The sequence below is a fragment of the Theropithecus gelada genome, chromosome 2 (genome assembly GCF_003255815.1).
Source record: "Theropithecus gelada isolate Dixy chromosome 2, Tgel_1.0, whole genome shotgun sequence".
Lineage (NCBI taxonomy): Eukaryota > Metazoa > Chordata > Mammalia > Primates > Cercopithecidae > Theropithecus > Theropithecus gelada.
The window spans coordinates 3,462,384-3,485,749 of record NC_037669.1 but is presented as its reverse complement, the minus strand read 5'-3'; the positions used below and the strand labels follow the sequence as shown (position 1 = coordinate 3,485,749).

The 23,366-nt window shown below is 36.5% G+C and overlaps 1 protein-coding gene across 1 annotated transcript in view; it reads left to right on the top strand.

Moving 5' to 3' along the window:
• ROBO1 (roundabout guidance receptor 1) overlaps nucleotides 1–23,366 on the top strand; it is a 1,168,413-nt gene that overhangs the window by 608,449 nt on the left and 536,598 nt on the right. The gene's annotated exons all lie outside the window — the stretch shown is intronic.

Genomic DNA, 23,366 nt, shown 5'->3' with positions numbered 1-23,366 from the left:
GGAGAATGAAAGGCCCAGCAGCTCCTGGCAGTAAATTAACCCTCACAATGCCACTTGGCGCCAAATGCCTTTTGAAATGTTGCCTTCTGCTCCGTGCCTTTCTGTTCGGATTTCACACTGATGCTTGATTCTCTCAGCAGACCCATGCTTCATTTTATTCTGACAGCCATCTGTGACACTGTGGGCTCTTTCCCCCTCTTTTTCATTCAAAAGCCATAGCTTTCACCAGTGTTTCCCCCCCCCCAAAATAAGCATGTTAATCAAATGAGGAAAAAGAGCCCAGGGTACTAATTCCTATTTCATTATGTGGATGTTTATGCACATTGGGGGAATTTGTAGGAACATATACAATTATTTTCTTACAAGGTTTTTACAGAATAAATTCTTAAAACTTTCTTAATTTACTGCTATTTTTCAAACATACTTCAGATTCTCTAAAATGTATTACTCTCTTAACACTAGTTTTGTTCATTATATTTTCATATTCTAAATAAATAAACAGGAACTCTCGAAAAAGGAACAAATATAACACGTACAGTGTTATTGAAGAAGCGTCTTTTACCAGCCAATGTTTTTCTTTAGATATATAGGTATACAGATGGACAGGCAACCAAAGTCAAATTGACAAAAATCGAGGTAAAAGCTGATTACTTCCATTGCAATTTTTAGTAATGGTTTATTTTTCTACTTTAAAATGTTTCTCACCTTTGCAGGTAAAAGAGAGCTTCTTAATTGGCCACATGATCTTGTATACAGTAAGACAAATGTATTTGACTTCAAAAGTTTCTCAAAAAGAATCTTAATTCTGAAAAGGAAATTGATTGATGTAATTTCTTAAATTATAAGTGAAATCAGAACTAAAATAAAATAGAGTTTCTATGTTTATATATAGCCTTTAAAAATAAGCATCAAGTTGTAACGATTACAAAAAGGTAATATAGGGAGGACCCTAGGCAGCAGAAGTCAGTAATCCCTTCTAGAAAACCAAGAAGGGCAAGGGTGAGGGCAGATTCTCTGAACAAGTTCAAGAATCTCTTATGCCATGTTCAATTTATGGGAAAGAAATAGCTTCAGTAATCAAAGCCATTCTTAACTTCCTCAAATGGCTTAGATTTCTTCTGAGTGTAAGATAAGATAGCTCTGTAATGTTGTCCTTCAGTCCATGAGAGGAAATCATTCTCTGTAGCCTCTTAAAGTGGGGGAGGAGTGGATTGGGAACCATGAGTGACAGAAGTGAAGGGTGACAGGGGAAAGGCTGGGGTAGAAGGGTCCGCCCATCCTATATATCCCTAGCCCCTTGACCTTGTAGGGAGGAGAAGGTTACTAGAAAGGGGTCTGGTCTGTGCCTTAAGAGCGTTCCATCTGAGGCAATGCACTTGTTGTCAAAGCATTAAGAATTCTGACTCCAGAATGGCAGCAACTAATAAAGATCAATAGAAGGACCAAGTTCAACAATTTCAGGAAGAGTTACACATACATCTGATCTTAAATAGTGGACACAACCCTGTATTTGCACCGCCTTTGAGACGTAAGTTTATTATTCTGCTGGTTTGAAAGAAGAATCTAAGTTTCCCTTTCAGTTCAGTGCCCTGCCTAGAGATGCTAGGAGTGGCTAGGATAGCAATCAAGAAATGAAAAATTTTATAAAAATACTGAAATTTTGTAGAGCTAATTATTTCTGAGAAAAATCAGAATTCTATAAAATATCTCATTTAACCTTTTCCAAATTCTCTGCTACATTGTCTTCAAGAATATAGATTATTTTGCCCTTATTTTGTATTGAGACAGAGACGCTTACTGTGCATTATCTAATTAGATAGGTAATAAATGGCACTATGAGCTAATATGTTTTGTAGAATATAAAGTTTACATTTAATAATAAGATTTCATATTCTATCCATTGAAAATATAATGCCATTTTTAGGTGAATCTTAAAACATATATTGTAGCATTCTGAATAGGGAGGAAGATAATACTGGTTAAAATAATAATCTTCAGGCTAGGCACAGCAGCTCATACCTGTAATCCCAGCCCTTTGGGAGGCGGAGCAGGGGGGTAGATCACTTGAGGTCAGGAGTTCGAGACCAGCCTGGCTAAAATGGTGAAATTCCAACTCTACTAAAAATAGAAAAATTACTCAGATGTAGTGGCGTGTGTCTGTAGTCCCAGCTACTTGGGAGGCTGAGGCAAGAGAATCGCTTGAACCCAGAGAGCAGAGGCTGCAGTGAGCTGAGATCACACCACTGCACCCCAGCCTGGGTGACAGAGACTCCATCTCAAATAATGATAACAATAATCTTCAGATATACACAAGCCTACAGATTATTTTAAATAAATAATTGTCAGGAATCACTAACTTGGATGATTTTGATGACAAAATATAATACACTAGCTGTTTCTTAACATTATTTAGAAAGCTGAACAAAATGGACAATTTTTCTTTTAAGTCATGACATTATGCAGAGAGAGAAGATGTCTTCCGAAGCTTTACCTTTAGATGTAAGCAGTGACAAATACGCATCAGGGAATATTAATGCAAAAGATGTGTGTGCCTTGTAAAAGAGTGTCCTTTGAACACACTCTTGCACTTCAGAAACTTTTTTGACAATCCATAGCCTGGAAGGCTTCAGGCAGCCGGAAGTCCCTTGGGCTTAGAGATCTGGCTCAGCTCCATTTTTTCACGGTTCTTTAGATATAAACCAGAATGGCCCCACCCCCAGAGCAGTCAGCTGACCAGCCTCACCTTCAAGGGGTTGAGTATGAAAGGGGAGGAAGGGAAAGTAGAAGAGAACCAGAACATTGCCAGAACTTCCTTTGTTTATTATTTTGGAAAATTGTAATTTTTATTTTTCTCAGTTATACAATTCATACATGTATATAGCATTGTAACATTTCATCTGTTGTTTGGAAAGGCAAATAAGAGTGGGTCAAATAAGAACCACGTGCCAATAATGTTTATAAAGTTCGCGAAATTAATCATTGTGGCTGAAAATTATTCTTGTCACTTGGCCAGATATGAAGTGCATGTCTTAGAAGAATATGTGCAGTCACCTGGAAGAAAGAAAAAAGCCACAGTTTCTGTTGCATTTGTTGTAGGATAATTTTTTCTGCGTATTACAGTAAGAATTATAATAAGCAAGTATTTTAGGTACTATTTGGCTTATGTTTGTGGACAATGTGACCTAGATAAATTCAAGGAAAATTTTCCAGTGTTAGGAAGGAAGGAAGAACAATAATACTGCTCAGGTGAATTTGACCCAAGTAGACAAATTATGATTTATGCAGTGTTGGGCCAGGCACAGTGGCTCATGCCTGTAATCCCAGTACTTTGGGAGGCCGAGGCAGGAGGATTGCTCGAACCCAGGGGTTCCAGACCAGCCTGGGAAACACAGCAAGACCCCATTTCTATTAAAAAATAAAATAAAGTAAAAGTAACTGAGGATTACTAAAAATAGATTCTAACTGAATTAAAGTAAAATAAGTGCAAGTGGGTATAAAAATTATCAATAAACGCTATACTAATTTTATTATAAGTTTGAGAAATAAAGATGTTTAGGTGCATTGGTGTTTCTGCTGGGGATAGGAGAGAACCCTAAAATAAAATATCCAGCTAATGGCAAATTACCAAAACCTGAAAAAATATTTTCAATTTAAAATGAAAAATAAATATTAACAGTATAAAGTTAAATGCCAAAATCTAACTGACATTTAGTTTTTCCTGACATTTTTTTCTAAAAAATAACTTTTTTCTACCTTGGTTTTATCATTTGATTATTAATATCTAGCCTTTATCCAAAGCTTTACCTTAAAATTGTCAATTAAAAATTTCTGCATAAAACAGGATTTTTCTAAATTGGTAAGGTTTCTTATGTCTGATTATTAGCAAGTGTATTCACTGTTTGCTATCACTGTGAGGAAAATGAACCCACGTGTTGCTATTTGTCTGTACTATTATAGTTGACAGTTGTGGGCTATGAAGTAAAATTCTAAGCTAATGTAAAGGTAGTGATTGTCTCCATTCATCACCGTGCACTGGTGTGGATTGGTATTTATTTGTGAGCACTGAACCCGTGTAAAGCACTTCTGTTACTCCCAGTGGCTGAGACAAAGACCTAGACCTCAACTTAAAGACCTTCAGTGTTATAGAGGCAGATACGAACACAACCGAAATCCTGAGTTTAAAAGATGCTGAAAAATAGATATATAAGAAATATCTTCTAGGAGCAGAGAAGAAAAAGATATTAACTTTTCCTGGGAGGCTCAAGTGTTAGCACTTAACCCTAAGTATTAAATGTAAACAGAAATTCCTTGATCAGAGATAAGGGTATAAGGTATTCTCAACTAAAAGAACAAATGTCACAAGCAAAATAAAATGTGCTTAAATGTATGACATCTTGTAGAACTGGTGAGCATTTCAGTGTAATCAGTAATGCAATGCTCAAGGCAGACACAGTAGAAGGGAATAGCTGGAAAGATAATGCAGGACCCAAAAAAATTGAAAATCATGGTATACACACATATAATTGGAAAAAAGATGTAGTTTGTAGTTTAATTTTAATACAACTTTGTGTGAAGTTTCTAGGATTGCTCCACATTAACAAAAATGAAGACAATCTGTGCTAATCCGTCTTCGAAGGACTTTGAAATCCACTGTCCCTGTGCAGTGTGTTAGTCCTTACAGGGGAAATCCAGGAAGAGCAACTGGCCAGGAATTCCGCTCCCGCGGGGATGGCGAAGTGCAGAAAATTGAGACAAAATTTTTTAGAGATTCAGTTAATACAATAAAAATTCTTTACTTTTAGAGATAGAAGGAAATATTTTCCAATGTATTTGTTTGTATGCGTTTATAGTCACTCATAATAACCTGCAATGATAGGAATTTGACCCAACTTGTGAAAACACATGTAGGATCAAAAATAGTTTCTCCTAAGTGACTGCAATGCTTTCATCTGATAAATACTGTGAATGAGTAGGCCACTGGATCTTCTTCGTCAAAGTGATTAGAGGGAGGCTTAGAGCAAATTGAGGTACCCGTAGAAATTTAATAAGTTTTCATCATTTTTGTTGTTGCTCTTGTTATTGTTATAAGTCTCCCTTCTGGCTTGATTTTTATGCCTCTACTTTTGTTTTACTTTATCACATACTTTTAATTTATATTTTGTAGTGTTATATTTTATATATTCATATAATCAGTTATATGGTTGTAAATGTTTTACTAATGGACTGTCCAAAGGAAACCTGTTTGTGTGTGTTTAGTATAATACTGACATGAAGATGTGTACAATGTAACTTATAAGTAATAATATTACATATCATAATTTTATTATAGATTTCATACAGTCAATTGATTTCAGAGAATGTTTTGTTAATTTTTTCTGGCTTTTGTATCCATAACCACCCTATGAAGGTATTTCAAGTTTTAACATGAATGTTAGTTGATTTTTTTTTATGTAACAAGTAAGACAAAGTTGTACAACTAAAGATATATGCCAGAACTTCACTTGTTTTTCAATCATGTAAATGACTTCTTTATTGAAATGGTTAATAGTTTTTAAGGAAGAATATTTTATCCCTTTATGTATGTGTGTGCTGTTTACAATGTAATCTCTACTGATATAACACAATTTTAAGTTTAATCTGTTTTATACATATTTTCTTCATCACTTTCTTAAGTCTAGAATATCAACAAAAGAAAAAATTAAGCCCAGATTTTGTTATGGCTTTTTTTTTTTTTTAACAATTTTCATGGCATATATACTTGCACCATGGCTACTAATGTGACATCATCAAGCGTAAAGTTTGCTTGACGTATTTCTAGCACATGAATAAAATATACTAAAACAATATCATGGACATAGAGGATACTAACAATTAAGTAAAACAATTACAAAATTGTGACTTTCATAAGCTTTTTTAACATAATATGTGTAATTATAAATTTATAAGCTTTGTTTTTAACATAAGATATTTAATTATACATTTATATTATTTAAATATTTTAAATAAATTCATCATTGTGAATGAAAGTATTATATAAAATAATACTTTTATATAAAGTCATTATTATATAAAGTAACTTTAAATAACAAATTTAAGAACTAACTCAAAATATCCCTGAAAATGTATCAACTGACTATCGTGAACTAGTACATCTGAATCCAGCACACAGCTACGTGATATTTTCTTCATTTCTGAATGAAGGAAAGGTATATATAAAGTAAATTACTCTGTTAAAAAGAAATGAACACAAGTATGAAAAACAAATTACTTCAGACAGATGCAAGTATTCAACATGCAAATAAAGTTGATGAAGAGTCAACTCTGTTCACCTCCTAACTGATTTATCCCTTAGCCTTCCTGGACCATTTACTGGCAGGCTTATTTAACATGTATTTAAATTCCTAAGAGAAAAACAAAAAACTTGTCTAATTCATTGCTAATAATAACATCTGTGACCAAATATATGTGTGAGGCAACATTTTTTGTCTCTAAAATAGATTTAGAGCAAATTTACAAAAATTTGTATTGCTTTAGTTTAGACAAGGAAAGGAAATTGAGTTTAATGTACAAAGAAGATAATAATTTTAAATTTAGGGGCAAGGCTATTTGAACATTTCACATATTTTCCTATTTTAAATGCAAAGTATTTTAAAATTCTTACATATCTAGGTAATGAAACAGATTGGTGGATTATATGAATTGATATCGGTATGTTTGCTTTACTTTACTTGAACTAATTTAAGAAGAGTGACTTTTGATTGTTAACTGAACTGGAAACACATTTAAATTCTCTGATAAATAGCAACCTAAATAGCACACCATGGCCTCTGACAGCATTCATGTGTTAACAGAAATGAGTGGTGTGTTAACTGATGGAGGCCTTATAATGATTTCCTCAGTAATTAGTAGGTAAATGAGGCCCTGGGATGAAAGCTTGAAGGTTCCATTTGCCCCTTTACTCTTGATTGGCACAGTGGCCCTGAGCTCTAATCTAGTGAGAATATTTCATGAAAGAGCTCTCCTCTAGGATATGCAGACAGCTAAGACCCAGGCCTTGCACTTATTATTTCCTTTGTTGTTAAAGACCAAGAGTGTGTTTTCTCTGTCTCTCTTTCTCTCTCTCTCTCTCTCTCTCTCTGACTATAAACATTTACATTTTAGGATTTTTAACCTAAACATTTATTTATATTTTTGTACGTTAAAGTTCTGAATAATTTCAATGTTCAAATGTTTATATAATTTACCTCTTAAAGTTCAGAGTTTTGTAGGCCCTATTCTTATTTTTATATACTCCATGTCCATAAATTGAACACATTCCTTTTATTATGCTTTTGGTATTAAGACCTAAACTTGAGAAGTTTTGAATTGAGATAACAAAATGGACATAGGTTATTTACTTCTCACTAGTCACTTATAACAGCTGTGATCCTAAAATGGTAACACCAAAGCTGAACCATTTTTATTATGTGGTTTTATTTTATGGTTTAACCACCCTAAGGGATCTTATAATGCCTACATCAGAGGATTTTATTCCAGGTTTCAACAAGAATATTCAGTCATGGAAGGTTACAATATTTTACATTGATTAAAATCAGGTAGTCCAAGTAATTACTCAGGTATCTGGGTTTTATTTGAAAACTCTTCTGTCCTTGGAATATTAAGAAACTGTGTGTGTGTGTGTGTGTGTGTGTGTGTGTGTGTGTGTGTGTGTCCGTCCATTCCTACAGACAAAACAAGCAAGGCTGAATAGGATAAAGTGGAACCCTGTAGAATAATCTCAATAAGTAATTATTTTTGCCTATGATATGCCTGTGCGGCAAGTGAAAAAAATAAATGACAAGAACTCTGTGCTTCCACCTTAAAGCCTTTGTATGGAATCTGCATTAACTGTTTGGAGGAATATAAAATTAATGTAGATTATAACATAATAAAATAAATATGTATTACTATTATATGTCAAGATCTTGAATCCAAATGTGCACTAATAGGTATTCTTGAAGTGATCCCAGTCATTCATGGTACAGTGTCATAGCCTTACTATTTCTTGCTTATCTAAGCTGCAGCTACACTGAATTTCTTTCAGTTCTTTAATGGTTCCATGATTCTTCCCATCTTACAGTCTTCAAAATTTGTTGCTTCTACCTAAATCATTCTTTTCATTGCTACAAACATCCTCTTTCCCCTTTATCTTTAGAATTTTGCTCAACTAATTCATCTTAATTCTTCAAGATTTCAACTTTAAACGTCACTTTCTCATTTAGGATTTTTGTAACAACATTCTTCTTAAATGTTCTAGCATTCTTTCATAACATCTATAATTAATTATTTGTATAAACTATAATGATGCATTCTCCTGACTTTATTTTTTTATTATACTTTAAGTTCTAGGGTACATGTGCACACAATGTGCAGGTTTGTTGCATATGTATACATGTGCCATGTTGGTGTGCTGCATCCATTAACTCGTCATTTACATCAGGTATATCTCCTAATGCTATCCCTCCCCCCTCCCCCCTCCCCCCTCCCCACAATAGGACCCGGTGTGTGATATTCCCCTTCCCGAGTCCAAGTGATCTCATTGTTCAGTTCCCACCTATGAGTGAGAACATGCGGTATTTGGTTTTCTGTTCTTGCAATAGTTTGCTGAGAATGATGGTTTCCAGCTGCATCCATGTCCCTAAAAAGGACACAAACTCATCCTTTTTATGGCTGCATAGTATTCCATGGTGTATATGTGCCACATTATCTTAATCCAGTCTGTCACTGATGGATATTTGGGTTGATTCTAAGTCTTTGTTATTGTGAATAGTGCCACAATAAACATACATGTGCATGTGTTTTTATAGCAGCATGACTTATAATCCTTTGGGTATATCCCCAGTAATGGGATGGTTGGGTCAAATGGTATTTCTAGTTCTAGATCCTTGAGGAATTAGCCACACAGTTTTCCACAGTGGTTGAACTAGTTTACAGTGCCACCAACAGTGTAAAAGTGTTCCTATTTCTCCACATCCTCTCCAGCACCTGTTGTTTCCTGATTTTTTAATGATTGTCATTCTAACTGGTGTGAGATGGTATCTCATTGTGGTTTTGATTTGCATTTCTCTGATGGCCAGTGATGATGAGCATTTTTTCATGTGTCTGTTGGCTGTATGAATGTCTTCTTTTGAGAAATGTCTGTTCATATCCTTTGCCCACTTTTTGATGCGGTTGTTTGTTTTTTTCTTGTAAATTTGATTGAGTTCTTTGTAGGTTCTGGCCATTTATAGCCATTTGTCAGATGAGTAGATTGCAAAAATTTTCTCCCATTCTGTAGGTTGCCTGTTCACTCTGATGGTAGTTTCTTTTGCTGTGCAGAAGCTCTTTAGTTTGATTAGATCCCATTTGTCAATTTTGGCTTTTGCTGCCGTTGCTTTTGGTGTTTTAGACATGAAGTCCTTGCCCATGCCTATGGCCTGAATGGTATTACCTAGGTTTTCTTCTAAGGTTTTTATGGTTTTAGGTCTAACATTTAAGTCTCTAATCCATCTTGAATTAATTTTTGTATAAGGAGTAAGGAAAGGATCCAGTTTCAGCTTTCTACTTATGGCTAGCCAATTTTCCCAGCACCATTTATTAAATAGGGAATCCTTTCCCCATTTCTTGTTTTTGTCAGGTTTGTCAAAGATCAGATGACTGCAGATATGTAGTATTATTTCTGAGGGCTCTGTTCTGTTCCATTGGTCTATATCTCTGTTTTGGTACCAGTACCGTGCTGTTTTGGTTACTGTAGCCTTGTAGTATAGTTTGAAGTCAGGTAGCGTGATGCCTCCAGCTTTGATCTTTTGGCTTAGAATTGTCTTGGCAATGCGGGGTCTTTTTTGGTTCCATATGAACTTTAAAGGAGTTTTTTTCCAATTCTGTGAAGAAAGTCATTGGTAGCTTAATGGGCATGGCATTGAATCTATAAATTATCTTGGGCAGTATGGACACTTTCATAATATTGATTCTTCCTATCCATGAGCATGGTATGTTCCCCCATTTGTTTGTGTCCTCTTTTATTTCACTGAGCAGTGGTTTGTAGTTCTCCTTGAAGACGTCCTTTACCTCCCTTGTAAGTTGGATTCCTAGGTATTTCATTCTCTTTGAAGCTATTGTGAATGGGAGATCATTCATGATTTGGCTCTCTGTTTGTCTGTTACTGGTGTATAAGAATGCTTGTGATTTTTGTGCATTGATTTTGTATCCTGAGACTTTGCTAAAGTTGCTTATCAGCTTCAGGAGATTTTGGGCTGAGACAATGGGGTTTTCTAAATATACAATCATGTCATCTTCAAACAGGGACAATTTGACTTCTTCTTTTCCTAACTGAATACCCTTGATTTCTTTCTCTTGCCTGATTGCCCTAGCCAGAACTTCCAACACGATGTTGAATAGGAGTGGTGAGAGAGGGCATCCCTGTCTTGTGCCAGTTTTCAAAGGAATGCTTCCAGTTTTTGCCCATTCAGTATGATATTGGCTGTGGGTTTGTCATAAATAGCTCTTATGATTTTGAGATATGTTCCATCAATAACGAATTTATTGAGAGTTTTTAGCATGAAGGGCTGTTGAATTTTGTCAAAGGCCTTTTCTGCATCTATTGAGACAATCATGTGGTTTTTGTCTTTGGTTCTGTTCATATGCTGGATTACGTTTATTGATTTGCGTATGTTGAACCAGCCTTGCATCCCAGGCATGAAGCCCACTTGATCATGGTGGATAAGCTTTTTGATGTGCTGCTGGATTCGATTTGCCAGTATTTTATTGAGGATTTTTGCATCGAAGTTCACCAGGGATATTGGTCTACAATTCTCTTTGTTTGTTGTATCTCTGTCAGGCTTTGGTATCAGGATGATGTTGGCCTCGTAAAATGAGTTAGGGAGGATTCCCTCTTTTTCTATTGATTGGAATAGTTTCAGAAGGAATGGTACCAGCTCCTCCTTGTACCTCTGGTAGAATTCGGCTGTGAATCCGTCAGGTCCTGGACTTTTTTTCATTGGTAGGCTATTAATTATTGCCTCAATTTCAGAGCCTGCTATCGGTCTATTCAGGGATTCTACTTCTTCCTGGTTTAGTCTTGGGAGTGTGTAAGTGTCCAGGAAATTATCCATTTCTTCAAGGTTTTCTAGTTTATTTGCATAGAGGTGTTTATAGTATTCTCTGATGGTAGTTTGTATTTCTGTGGGGTCAGTGGTGATATACCCTTTATCATTTTTTATTGCGTCTGTTGGATTCTTCTCTTTTCTTCTTTATTAGTCTTGCTAGTGGTCTATCTATTTTGTTGATCTTTTCAAAAAACCAGCTCCTGGATTCACTGATTTTTTGGAGGGTTTTTTGTGTCTCTATCTCCTTCAGTTCTGCTCTGATCTTAGTTATTTCTTGCCTTCTGCTAGCATTTGAATGTGTTTGCTCTTACTTCTCTAGTTCTTTTAATTGTGATGCTAGGGTGTCAATTTTAAATCTTTCCTGCTTTCTCTTGTGGGCATTTAGTGCTATAAATTTCCCTCTACACACTGCTTTAAATGTGTCCCAGAGATTCTAGCATGTTGTATCTTTGTTCTCATTGGTTTCAAAGAACATCTTTATTTCTGCCTTCATTTCGTTATGTACCCAGTAGTCATTCAGGAGCAGGTTGTTCAGTTTCCATGTAGTTGAGTGGTTTTGATTTTCTTAGTCCTGAGTTCTAGTTTGATTGCACTGTGGTCTGAGAGACAGTTTGTTATAATTTCTGTTCTTTTACATTTGCTGAGGAGTGCTTTACTTCCAACTATGTGGTCAATTTTGGAATAAGTGTGATGTGGTGCTGAGAAGAATGTATATTCTGTTGATTTGCGGTGGAGAATTCTGTAGATGTCTATTAGATCTGCTTGGTGGAGAGTTGAGTTCAATTCTTGCATATCCTTGTTGACTTTCTGTCTCATTGATCTGTCTAATGTTGACAGTGGGGTGTTAAAGTCTCCCATTATTATTGTATGGGAGTCTAAGTCTCTTTGTAAGTCTCTAAGGACTTGCTTTATGAATCTGGGTGCTCCTGTATTGGGTGCATATATATTTAGGATAGTTAGCTCTTCCTGATGAATTGATCCCTTTACCATTATGTAATGGCCTTCTTTGTCTCTTTTGATCTTTGTTGGTTTAAAGTCTGTTTGATCAGAGACTAGGGTTGCAACCCCTGCTTTTTTTGTTGTTGTTCTCCATTTGCTTGGTAGATCTTCCTCCATCCCTTTATTTTGAGTCTATGTGTGTCTCTGCACGTGAGATGGGTCTCCTGAATACAGCAAATTGATGGGTCTTGACTCTTTATACAATTTGCCAGTCTGTGTCTTTTAATAGGACCTTTTAGCCCATTTACATTTAAGGTTAATATTGTTATGTGTGAATTTGATCCTGTCATTATGATATTAGCTGGTTATTTTGCTTGCTAGTTGATGCAGTTTCTTCCTAGTGTCGATGGACTTTACATTTTGACATGTTTTTGCAATGGCTATTACCTGTTGTTCCTTTCCATGTTTAGTGCTTCCTTCAAGATCTCTTGTATGGTAGGCCTGGTGGTGACAAAATCTCTAAGCATTGCTTGTCTGTAAAGGATTTTATTTCTTCTTCACTTATGAAACTTAGTTTGGCTGAATATGAAGTTCTGGGTCAAAAATTCTTTTCTTTAAGAATGTTGAATATTGGCCCCCACTCTCTTCTGGCTTGGAGAGTTTCTGCTGAGAGATCTGCTGTTAGTCTGATGGGCTTCCCTTTGTGTGTAACCCAACCTTTCTCTCTGGCTGTCCTTAACATTTTTTTCTTCATTTCAACTTTGGTGAATCTGACAGTTACGTGTCTTGGAGGTTCTCTTCTCGAGGAGTATCTTTGTGGCATTCTCTGTATTTCCTGAATTTGACTGTTGGCCTGCCTTACTAGTTTGGGGAAGTTCTCCTGGATGATATCCTGAAGAGTGTTTTCCAACTTGGTTCCATTTTCCCACTCACTTTCAGGCACACCAATCAGATGTAGATTTGGACTTTTCACATAATCCCATATTTCTTGGAGGCTTTGTTCATTTCCTTTTACTCTTTTTTCTCTACGCTTCTCTTCTCGCTTCATTTCATTCATTTGATCTTCAGTCGCTGATACTCTTTCTTCTAGATGATCGAGTCATTTACTGAAGCTTGTGCATTTGTCACGTAGTTCTCGTGTTATGGTTTTCATCTCTGTCAGTTCTTTTAAGGACTTCTCTACATTCGTTATTCTAGTTAGCTATTCATCAAATCTTTTTTCACGGTTTTAGTTTCTTTGCGCTGGTTTTGTAGTTCCTCCCTTGGCTCTGAGTTTGATCAACTGAAGCCTTCTTCTCTCAACTCATCAAAGTCATTCTCCATCCAGCTTTGATCAATTGCTGGTGATGAGCTGTGTTCCTTTGGAGGGGGAGACGTGCTCTGATTTTTTGAATTTCCAGCTTTCCTGCACTGCTTTTTCCCCATCTTTGTGGTTTTATCTGCCTCTGTTCTTTGATGATGGTGATGTACTGATGGGGTTTTGGTGTGGGTGTCCTTCCTATTTGTTAGTTTTCCTTCTAACAGTCAGGACCCTCAGCTGTAGGTCAGTTGGAGATTGCTTGAGGTCCACTCCAGACCCTGTTTGCCTGGATATCAGCAGCAGAGACTGCAGAAGATAGAATATTGCTGAACAGCAAGTGTACCTGTCTGATTCTTGCTCCGGAAGCTTCCTCTCAGGGGTGTACTCCACTGTGTGAGGTGTGGGGTGTCAGTCTGCCCCTAGTGGGGGATGTCTCCCAGTTAGGCTACTCAGGGGTCAGGGACCCACTTGAGCAGGCAGTCTGTCCATTCTCAGATCTCAACCTCTGTTCTGAGAGATCCACTGTTCTCTTCAAAGCTGTCAGACGGGGGCATTTACCTCTGCCGAGGTTTCTGCTGCTTTTTGTTTAGCTATAACCTGTCCCCAGAGGAGGAGTCTACAGAGGCAGTCTGGCCTCCTTGAGCTGTAGTGGACTCCACCCAGTTCGAGCTTCCTAGCAACTTTGTTTACCTACTTAAGCCTCAGCAATAGCGGGCGCCCCTCCCCTAGCCTCGCTGCCGCCTTGCAGTTAGATCTCAGACTGCTGTGCTAGCAATGAGGGAGACTCCGTGGGAGTGGGACCCTCTGGGCCAGGTGTGGCATATAATCTCCTGATGTGCCATTTGCTAAGACCCTTGGCAAAGCACAGTATTAGGGTGGGAGTTACCCAATTTTCCAGGTGTTGTGTCTCAATTTCCTTTGGCTAGGAAAAGGAATTCCCTTCCCCAGTGTGCTTCCCAGGTGAGGTGATGCCTCGCCCTGCTTCAGCTCTCGCTGGTTGGGCTGCACCCGCGGACCAGCACCAACTGTCCAACATGACCTAGTGAGATGAACCCGGTACCTCAGTTGAAAATGTAGAAATCACCAGTCTTCTGTGTCGCTCAGGCTGGGAGCTGGAGGCTGGAACTGTTACTTTTCGGCCATCTTGGGCATGCCCCACCGCATTTTCCTCACTTTAATGCAAGCTCCTCTGAGGACGAGCACACCCTTGGTCTATTATCTACTCCTGTATTTTACGCTCCTAAAACAGTGCCTGAAATACAGGGAGCACAGAGCCAATGTTGCCTAACTAAGTACATAAATGGAAAGGTTGACAGTGACTAGAGATATTGAAGAGTTTGGGACACAGAAAACATGACTTTAACCTCCAAACATTAGACAGAGACTTCTACAAAGGTAAAAGCAATATAAGCAAAATAGTAGAGGCAAAAATTATACTAGGAGAGTTTGGAATCAGTAAAATGAACTAGCCAGAGTGGTGATATTAGGGTTTAGTGGAAGAAAGATAAAATGGGTATGCATTTTACCATGTCGGGTCAAAGGTCATTTTCAGAAAGCCAAGGAGTTTCTGCCAACTTTAGGTTTGAATTACGATATTCTCGTCATTGATTTTTTTTAAAAGAAAAACTCTCTTAAGGATTTCTGAAAATAAAAACTATCTCCCTAGAAGAAACAGTATTTATTTAAATAAAGCCAAAGTTCCTGGCTCAGCATCAAAGTATTTCTTTTAGTAGGGCGATTACTAAAGCTGAATGTTTCCTCTCATTGGATAAACTGTTACTGTTGGCTCTTCTCCGAATGCACAATTAGCCAAATCACACACCGGCCAGTCCAATTGTGCCAGCAAATCTAAAGAATACTGTTAAGTCCAGTTTCTCTCCGTCCCTGGCTGTGCAGATTGCCTGAATCTATATTAAAGTATACATTCCCCAAAATAGCAAATAATGCTTGACCAGCATGTGGTACAAGTTAAAATAATTATTTTAATACTGATGATGACGATAGCTAAAATTTATTCTGCAGTTATCATCTGACAGTGACCATTCTAAATTATTCCCATGTATATATTAACTCCCTCAATCCTCCTAACCTCTCTCATGAAATGGATGCTATTTCTGTGTCCGTTTTACAGATTAGGATGATTAAGTACAATGCATTCAAAAAACTTGCCTGAGTCATGCAAATAATAAACCTCAAAACCAAAATTCAAACTCAGGCATTCTGACTTCTGATCTCAAGTTCTTAAAACATCTTAATTACGAAGGCAGAATGCTCAGCTTGCATTAGCAGAAAAGTTAATGGTCATTGTAAGATCTGGAACAAAGATGTGAGATGAAGAAAGGATATTTTTGCTTTTATTTTTGTTTTTCTTTTTTAATTGATAAAGCAGTGCTGTGAAGGAAAGTAACTAGTTGGGACAGATAAAACGAAAAGTGCCCTATTAGAAGGCCAGTGTATATTTTTATCATTGATATGAAGAGAGTATCCCCAAAATGATGACAGTCATTACAGGTGTTATGAAGATATAAGTTATAGGAATTTAGAAGAAAGTAACAGTGACATGATTTCATGACAAAGATACAATGTGGATGTACACAAAGCAGTTTTAATAGAACAGAAGGCTAAACTCTATATGTTCCTCTTGCTAAGGAAGAAATTGCTGCTTTGCAACTTCTGGAATTTTGTTGGCACAAGCAAACAAAAATAGTGAAGAGTAAACAAACAAACAAACAAAAAACCAAAAATTTTAACTGCAAGAAAATTTACTAGCATGAGTATAGATGCTCTGGATGAATTAGGAAATGCTTTTCTGCTATTAACTTTCAAACCTAAAACATCATTCTTCAATTTGATAATCAATATTATCAGCAGTACTGTGACCTGGGAAAAATGAAGTGGTTTGGCACTGGTTGTGTCTTTTAGGAAACACGATTAGGACATGATTAGAAATTGAGTAGCCAGAATTCTGACGGTCTTTTTTCTTAACATTGGGGACAGGTGGATACATGCACATCGCCTCACCCACAGTGAACAGCAGTAGCATTAATTCACAAGCCTAAGAAGATGTCTTTGGAATATTATTCCTTTATCCATAAAATTGTTAAGTGATTCATTCATTTGACAAATATTATGAATCATTTACTGATTTAGGCATTGATAATATGTTAGTGAACAAATTAAGAAAAATAGTGAATCACAAGGTCAAGAGATCAAGACCATCCTGGCTAACACGGTGAAATCCCGTCTCTACTAAAAATACAAAAAACTAGCCGGGCGTGGTGGCTGCGCCTGTGGTCCCAGCTCCTCGGGAGGCTGAGGCAGGAGAATGGCGGGAACCCGGGGGCGGAGCTTGCAGTGAGCCAAGATGGCGCCACTCACTCCAGCCTGGGCCACAGAGCAAGACTGCGTCTCAAAAAAAAAAAAGAAAGAAAGAAAGAAAGAAAGAAAGAAAGAAAGAAAGAAAGAAAAATAGAAAATTTTGCCTTCCATCCTGCAACTTACACATTCTAGTGGGAAGATTTTATGAAAGTTGTTGATCACATAATTGAAATATTTATAATGTATTTGTCTCTAAATTATTTATAAAAGGAGGATTTCTTAAGTGCAGGAGATAATTCTACAAGAATAAAAAATCCAACTGAAGGCATAAGATGAGTAATTAATATTCAGTATCTGCAGTACCATCATAACCATCATAAATAATACAGCTGTCCAAAATTTACTCAAGGGCAAGTTTATAGAGATTCTCCAATTTCTATTTTTTTCTAACAGAAATGAATTGGCTGTAGGCATTAGATTAAGTTTGTAATTTTCTGTGCCTTTATGATCTTCATCAAGTCTTACATTACTTTGGGGCATTAATAGCTGTATTCATCAGGGTTCAGTCAAAGAGACAGAACCAGTAGAAGATACACATAAAGAGATCTATGCAATGAATTGGTTTACACTATTGTGGGGGTTGGCTAGGCAAGTCTGTAGTCTGTAGTACAGGCCATCAGGAATGGTAGAGTGGAAGTCTCCTGCATGGGCTGACGTTGCTCTCCACAGGTGGAATTTATTCTTCCATCAGGGAAGCCTCAACCCTATTTTTAAGGTGTTTCAACTGACTGAATCAGGCCCACTCAGATTATCTGGGACAATTCACCTTAATTAAAGTCAATTGATTATGAACTTAATCACATGAATAAAATATCTTCCCAGTCACTCCCACATTAGTGTTGGGTTGGTTGTCTGGGGATTGAAGCCTATCCAAGCTGACACATCAAAAGGACTATCATGCTAGATTATGTGACATGTGCATCTGGTCTGGTGCACATTGTGCCATTATAGATACCCAAATTCTGTAGGCTATTTATTTAGGGTGAAACTTGAATTTTTGCAATTTATAAATCCAGAATAAATTCCATTCTTTCAGGCTTTAAAATTTGTGGAAATCCTTAGGGAATCCATTGCTCCCTGTTACTGGAAAATAGCACAGACATTTTGACACTGATTTCTAATCTTCGAATCAGCTTTTTTCCAAAAGACTTTGTAGACAATCTCCTTCTGATGAGGAATGGAAAAGTCTCTTGGAGCGAATACTGAGTTCACTCAGCACATTCCTGAGAATCTCAAACAGGCGAATTACTCTAATGCTGGAAGGAGTCAGCTTTACAAAGTGCTTCATAGGAAGATAATGTTGAAGTACCTCAGCTAATTGCTTATAATGCCACATCTACGCCTGTTATCTATAAGTACAGAACTACCATAAACACTATGGTCGAGTAAGGTCTTCTGATCAAAACACGCCGAGTCTAATATAGTTACTGAGCTTCACTGTTATGTGAATGACAAACATTTATTGAACATCTTCCCATGTGGCAGGCACTATTCTAGGCTCTCAGGATGCATTGATGAGTAAACAACTATGAAGAATTCCTTTCCTTATGGAGCTTACAATCCAGTAATGCAGGCTGGCAGTGATATGACATAAACAATAAGTACACCAACTAGATTTTAAAGCAAGTTAAAGTGTAGTAAGTATGAGGAAAAAACAAAGATCAGGTTGGGGGGTGGCGTGTGACAGGATCTATTGTAATTTTAAATGCAGTAGTCAGATTTAGTCAGATTTGCCAAGGTAATATTTGAGAAAAAATGTGGAGGATTCAATAAATAAGCCATGCAGCTGTCTGGAGAAAATGCTTCTAGTTGAGACTACTTGCAGTGTGTTTGATAAACAGTAAGAAACCATTAGGCCAGAACAGACAGAGCAAGGGGAGAGGAGTAGGGAATGAGATCAGAGGCAATAGGCAGCCAGGTTGTGAAAGTCCTTGTCGGCTGTTACAAAAATTACATCGTTAATTCTGACATAATAGAGGAGATTGGACAGTTTTGAACAGAACGGTACCAGGACCTGAATTTCATTTGAATGAAATGATTGAGGATGTTGTTTTAAAAGAACACTAAAATGCAAAAGAGTACATGAGAAAATAATTTCAAGCTATTGCAGTAGAGCAGGCAAATGAGGATGGTGGACTGGACCAAGGAGAAAGTGGAGGTAGAGGGGGAGAGACGTACTTATATCCTGGTTACGTTATAGAGGTGGTGCCATATGATTTTGTAGTTTCATCCTATGATTATTTGACAGGTTACCTGTTGTCAAATGACATGAACCTCTGCTGTAAATGTCTTACAAACATGTGTCCTTCTGATAGATTTCCTTCTCAAGCAACTGTGCTATATACTTTTGAAACCACATATTAGTACTCTAATTTTGCACTACCTGGTATAGTCTGCAGATATTAGAGACTACTCAGGGACTCTTGTTGAGTTTATTTAAGGAATTGGACCACATTTGTATTATTAGCTGCTTCTTTAATAATTTACACTGTGTAATGTTGAGGACTCACTGGTTCTTTGTTTTATTCTCCCACCCTTGGACCATTTTAAATATCAAATTTGGCACAATAAAATGGTACCTTTGGAGAGTTTCACTGTGCTGTCCCCTTGTAAAACAATTCCACAGACTGACTTCCGAGGATTATTTCAATTGCAGGGTGAGATCTTACTGGTACATTTTTACAATAGAATCATCAATGTCATTACCGTACTGATGCCATTTGTAAAATGTGGAAATCTGAAAATCGCATCTTCAGTATTCCTGAGATTTAGAATCGGGGATGCTGGAAGAAGAAGTCTTATAATGGCATTTGTTTATCTGTCTAACATACACAAATAAGTGAGGATTGTACTTTTCTAAATAAGATCCTTTTCCAGAATGGCTCCTATCAAAAAAAAAAAAAAAAAAAAAAAAAAAAAACCTGAAAATAACAAGTGTTGGCAAGGATGCAGAGAAACTGGAATCCTTGTGCACTGTTCAAAATGTAAAATGATACAACTGCTGTGAAAAACAGTATGGCAGTTCCACAAAAATTTAAAAATAGAATTACCGTATGATGCACCAATTCCACTTTGGTGTATAGACCCAAAGGAATAGAAAGCGTATCTCAAAGAGATATTTATACACCCATGTTCATAGCTGCATTATTCACAACAGCTGAAATATGGAAGCAATCCAAATGTCCATCAGCAGATGAATGAACAAGCAAAATGTGGCACTTACTTTCAGTGAAATATCATTCAGTCTTAAAAAGGAAGGAGATTCTGACACATGCTGCAACGTGGATGAACCTTGAAAACATTATACTGAGTAAAATAAGTCAGTCATACAAGGATAAATACTGTATGATTCCGCTTATATGAGGTAGGTAGTTAGAACAGTCAAAGTCACTGAAACAGAGAGTAGAATGGTGGCTGCCAGGAACTGTGGGGAGTCAGCAATGGAGAGTTCTTGTTTCATGGGTACAGAATTTCAGTCTTTAAGATGAACAGAGTTTTGTGGATGGAGGATCATGATGGTGGCACATTAGGAATGTATCTAACTCCACTGAACTGTACACTTAAAAATGGGTAAGATGGTATATTTAATGTTATGTGGGTTTACCACAGTAAAAATCATATTTAAAAAGTGAGGCCCACAGAGCAAAATAACTGAGACAAAAATGCTTTAAAACGGCTTGGAATTACCAATTTAAACATGTGATTTTTTAGTACATTCCAGGAACTGAGGTCATATTCAGTTTCTTATCAGTAATTCATGATGTACACAGGTTGCAAACCAGTACCCAGTTCTTTTATGTTATTTTGCAGAATCTCACGCTTGCCACTAAGAATGTATACCTGATAACATGGGAATATGAGTAGGCTTTACAGTAAGACAATGTTTCATAGATACTAAAACTATTCTGGGCTAATCCTATTATGAATGCATAAAGTGTTATGTTGATGCAAACATAATTTCAGTTTTTTCCATTGAAAGTATTTCTGTATTTTATTACAAAAATCTAAAACCCTTAACAAGTTACTGTGAACATTGAGATTTTGGATTGATAGATGATAGACTAATGTTTGATGGGTGCATACTATCACCCATCCAGAAAAAAAAAAAGACACACATATTTTTTTCCATTTAACGTAATGTTATTTAAAGTAGAGAATATCATATGAACATATAATGATTAAGGCAGAAATATCCCTCAAACCACATTTCCTTACCACATGTAGGTTCCACCTTAATTTAGCTTTCAGTTTCATTCTAAATCACTTCTACCTCATGTTCCTGTCCCTTCTTTTCTCCTATTCTTAAATTCTTGGCAATGTTTTGGATGCTATTTCTTCTAAGCTCTTCAGGGATTTTCACTGACCTAGTGAAATACATTTTTACCTGGATCCTGTATGGCATCTCAAGCACTGACAAATAGTCAAGGAACTCCTTTCCAATTTTACTGTCCAAGAAGCAGGAAATGACGCTAGTGCCTATTACCATACGTTGAGAAATAAATTTTATTGGCAAGATGTTGCTAAGGCATGCTACTTCTCTTCCTCATTCAAAACAGTAGTAAAAAAAATTGAACTTGAGAGGAGGAAGGAAAGAAATTACTCAACTAAATTCATTTTTCTTCCGTTAAAGTCACCTCCATAGTGACTGATTGGAAAATATGTCCAACTGCAGCTCATCAGAGGCTGAATTTATTATTTTGAAACTATGGTACTGTTGGATTCTGTCCAGGTATTTTCTACCTTCTCAGGAAATCAGTAAGTGTCTATGGGTGCGAAGCTAGGGATAGACAGTCCTTTTCTCTAACAATGAGTGTGTTCTCAGAGGTCAAGAAGGAGAGCGATGGTACTAGAGGCCAACCCTGGCTATGGCAGTCCCAGTAAAGCACCTGCACAAATGATTTTCAAAGTACTTGTTTGTTTACAAATAGCATTTTAAGATATTTTAACAGGTATGCAAAATTATGGTGTAAATGTGAAATATAACAATAATCAGGTTTTTCTATAGCTTGTTTCTTCAATGGATGTAGTAAAAGACAACACATATGTACTTTTTCAATGACATTTCTTTATTTTCAAAGACCCTCATCTATGTGTAGAAATTATTTTTGCAAAGAACCATGCAGTTAACTTATCCTCTACACAAGTGCATAGGCTATTATTTGGTTTTCTTCAGGTGCCCTTAAAACTTTGATTTCAAAAAAATTGATATGTTTAATAAAACATTGGTAATAGTGTTATTGGGAATTGTCACTTATACCAAACACATCAACTTGACTTGTTTTAGCAAATCCACGGATTTCTTTCTTACTCAAAAATATGTTGTCATTGTGGAAGAGATGCAGCAGTCAGGATCATAGGGTGGGATCCTTCCTACGTTTATGTCAGCTTGACTTGGCAGGCAGCCTTGGTCAAGGAATACAACTGTCCTTCTGCCATTTGCTAAATCTGCATAATTAAGGACCAATTATACATGGTATTGTTTTGTAGCAGGCTTCTCAGCTGGCTTTCCTTTATTATAGTTTCATGCCATTTTCCTATTTTGATTACCGAAATACCTTGACTTTTTATCATTCTAATGAGGAGGTTTAAAGGGAAGTGTATCTATCAGAATGATACATGATTATTAAACTCGGAAAATTGTCTCATGAGGGAAATATATTTAATATTTATTTTCATTAATTCTCTTTACATGCATAGTAAAAACATGACTTAGTGTAACATTAATATTACCTATTTGAGGTTGGGGGGGTGAGCCTTAGCCCCAGTTACAAGTTAGAAGCTGCATAGAAATTTTGTTGTTACCGAGTGCTCTTAATTTTTCATTTGTTTGGAGTGTGTGCGATATGATCATTCTTTTAATGTTTTTCACTGTTCATCCTGTAAATCCACACTGTGATCACATGAGGTTTCTAAATAAAACCACAGTTTATCTGGACAACCAGTTGAATGACATATTAAACCAGTCAATCGTGAAGAATAGCAAGATTCTAGGGTGTTAACTTTAAATTTTACAAGTTTATATCTCACTACATTGAAAATTAGAGTCAGACAGCAGTTCCCTTTACAAGCTGCTCTAACAGTGTTTCGGAAATGTTGATAGAACCTACAATATGCCCTCAGTTAACACCCAATTTTTGAACAGTTCTATACAAAGGCACTGCCATACTAAAGGTAAATTTATGAGCTAATAATCATTGGCTCCCAATGAAAACATCTGCAAAATTTGGCATTCTTCATTTTAAAGGATTTTTAAAGAAAGCCTAACTTTAAAATTGTCTTTGATAACCTATAACTCAATTAAGAGACCTTATTGAAAAAAAGTTTGTTTGATAGTCATGCTACAACACGCGCGTGCGCACACACACACACACACACTTTTTTAAAAAAGGCAATGAGCAGAATAATATTGTGAATGTCAATGCTTGAGAAATCAATTATTATGGTATAATTTACAATAGCGTCAAATAACCTTGAATTGTTCATTGGATTCTGTCAGTAAAAATGGCCTTAAACTGATTTCAACTCCAATGGAATATTTTGCATCACATATGTCTAGAATCTGAACTAAAATATGTCCTCAGGAAGAGGTTACTCTCTATCTGTTGACATCCTTCTGTGTGATTTTT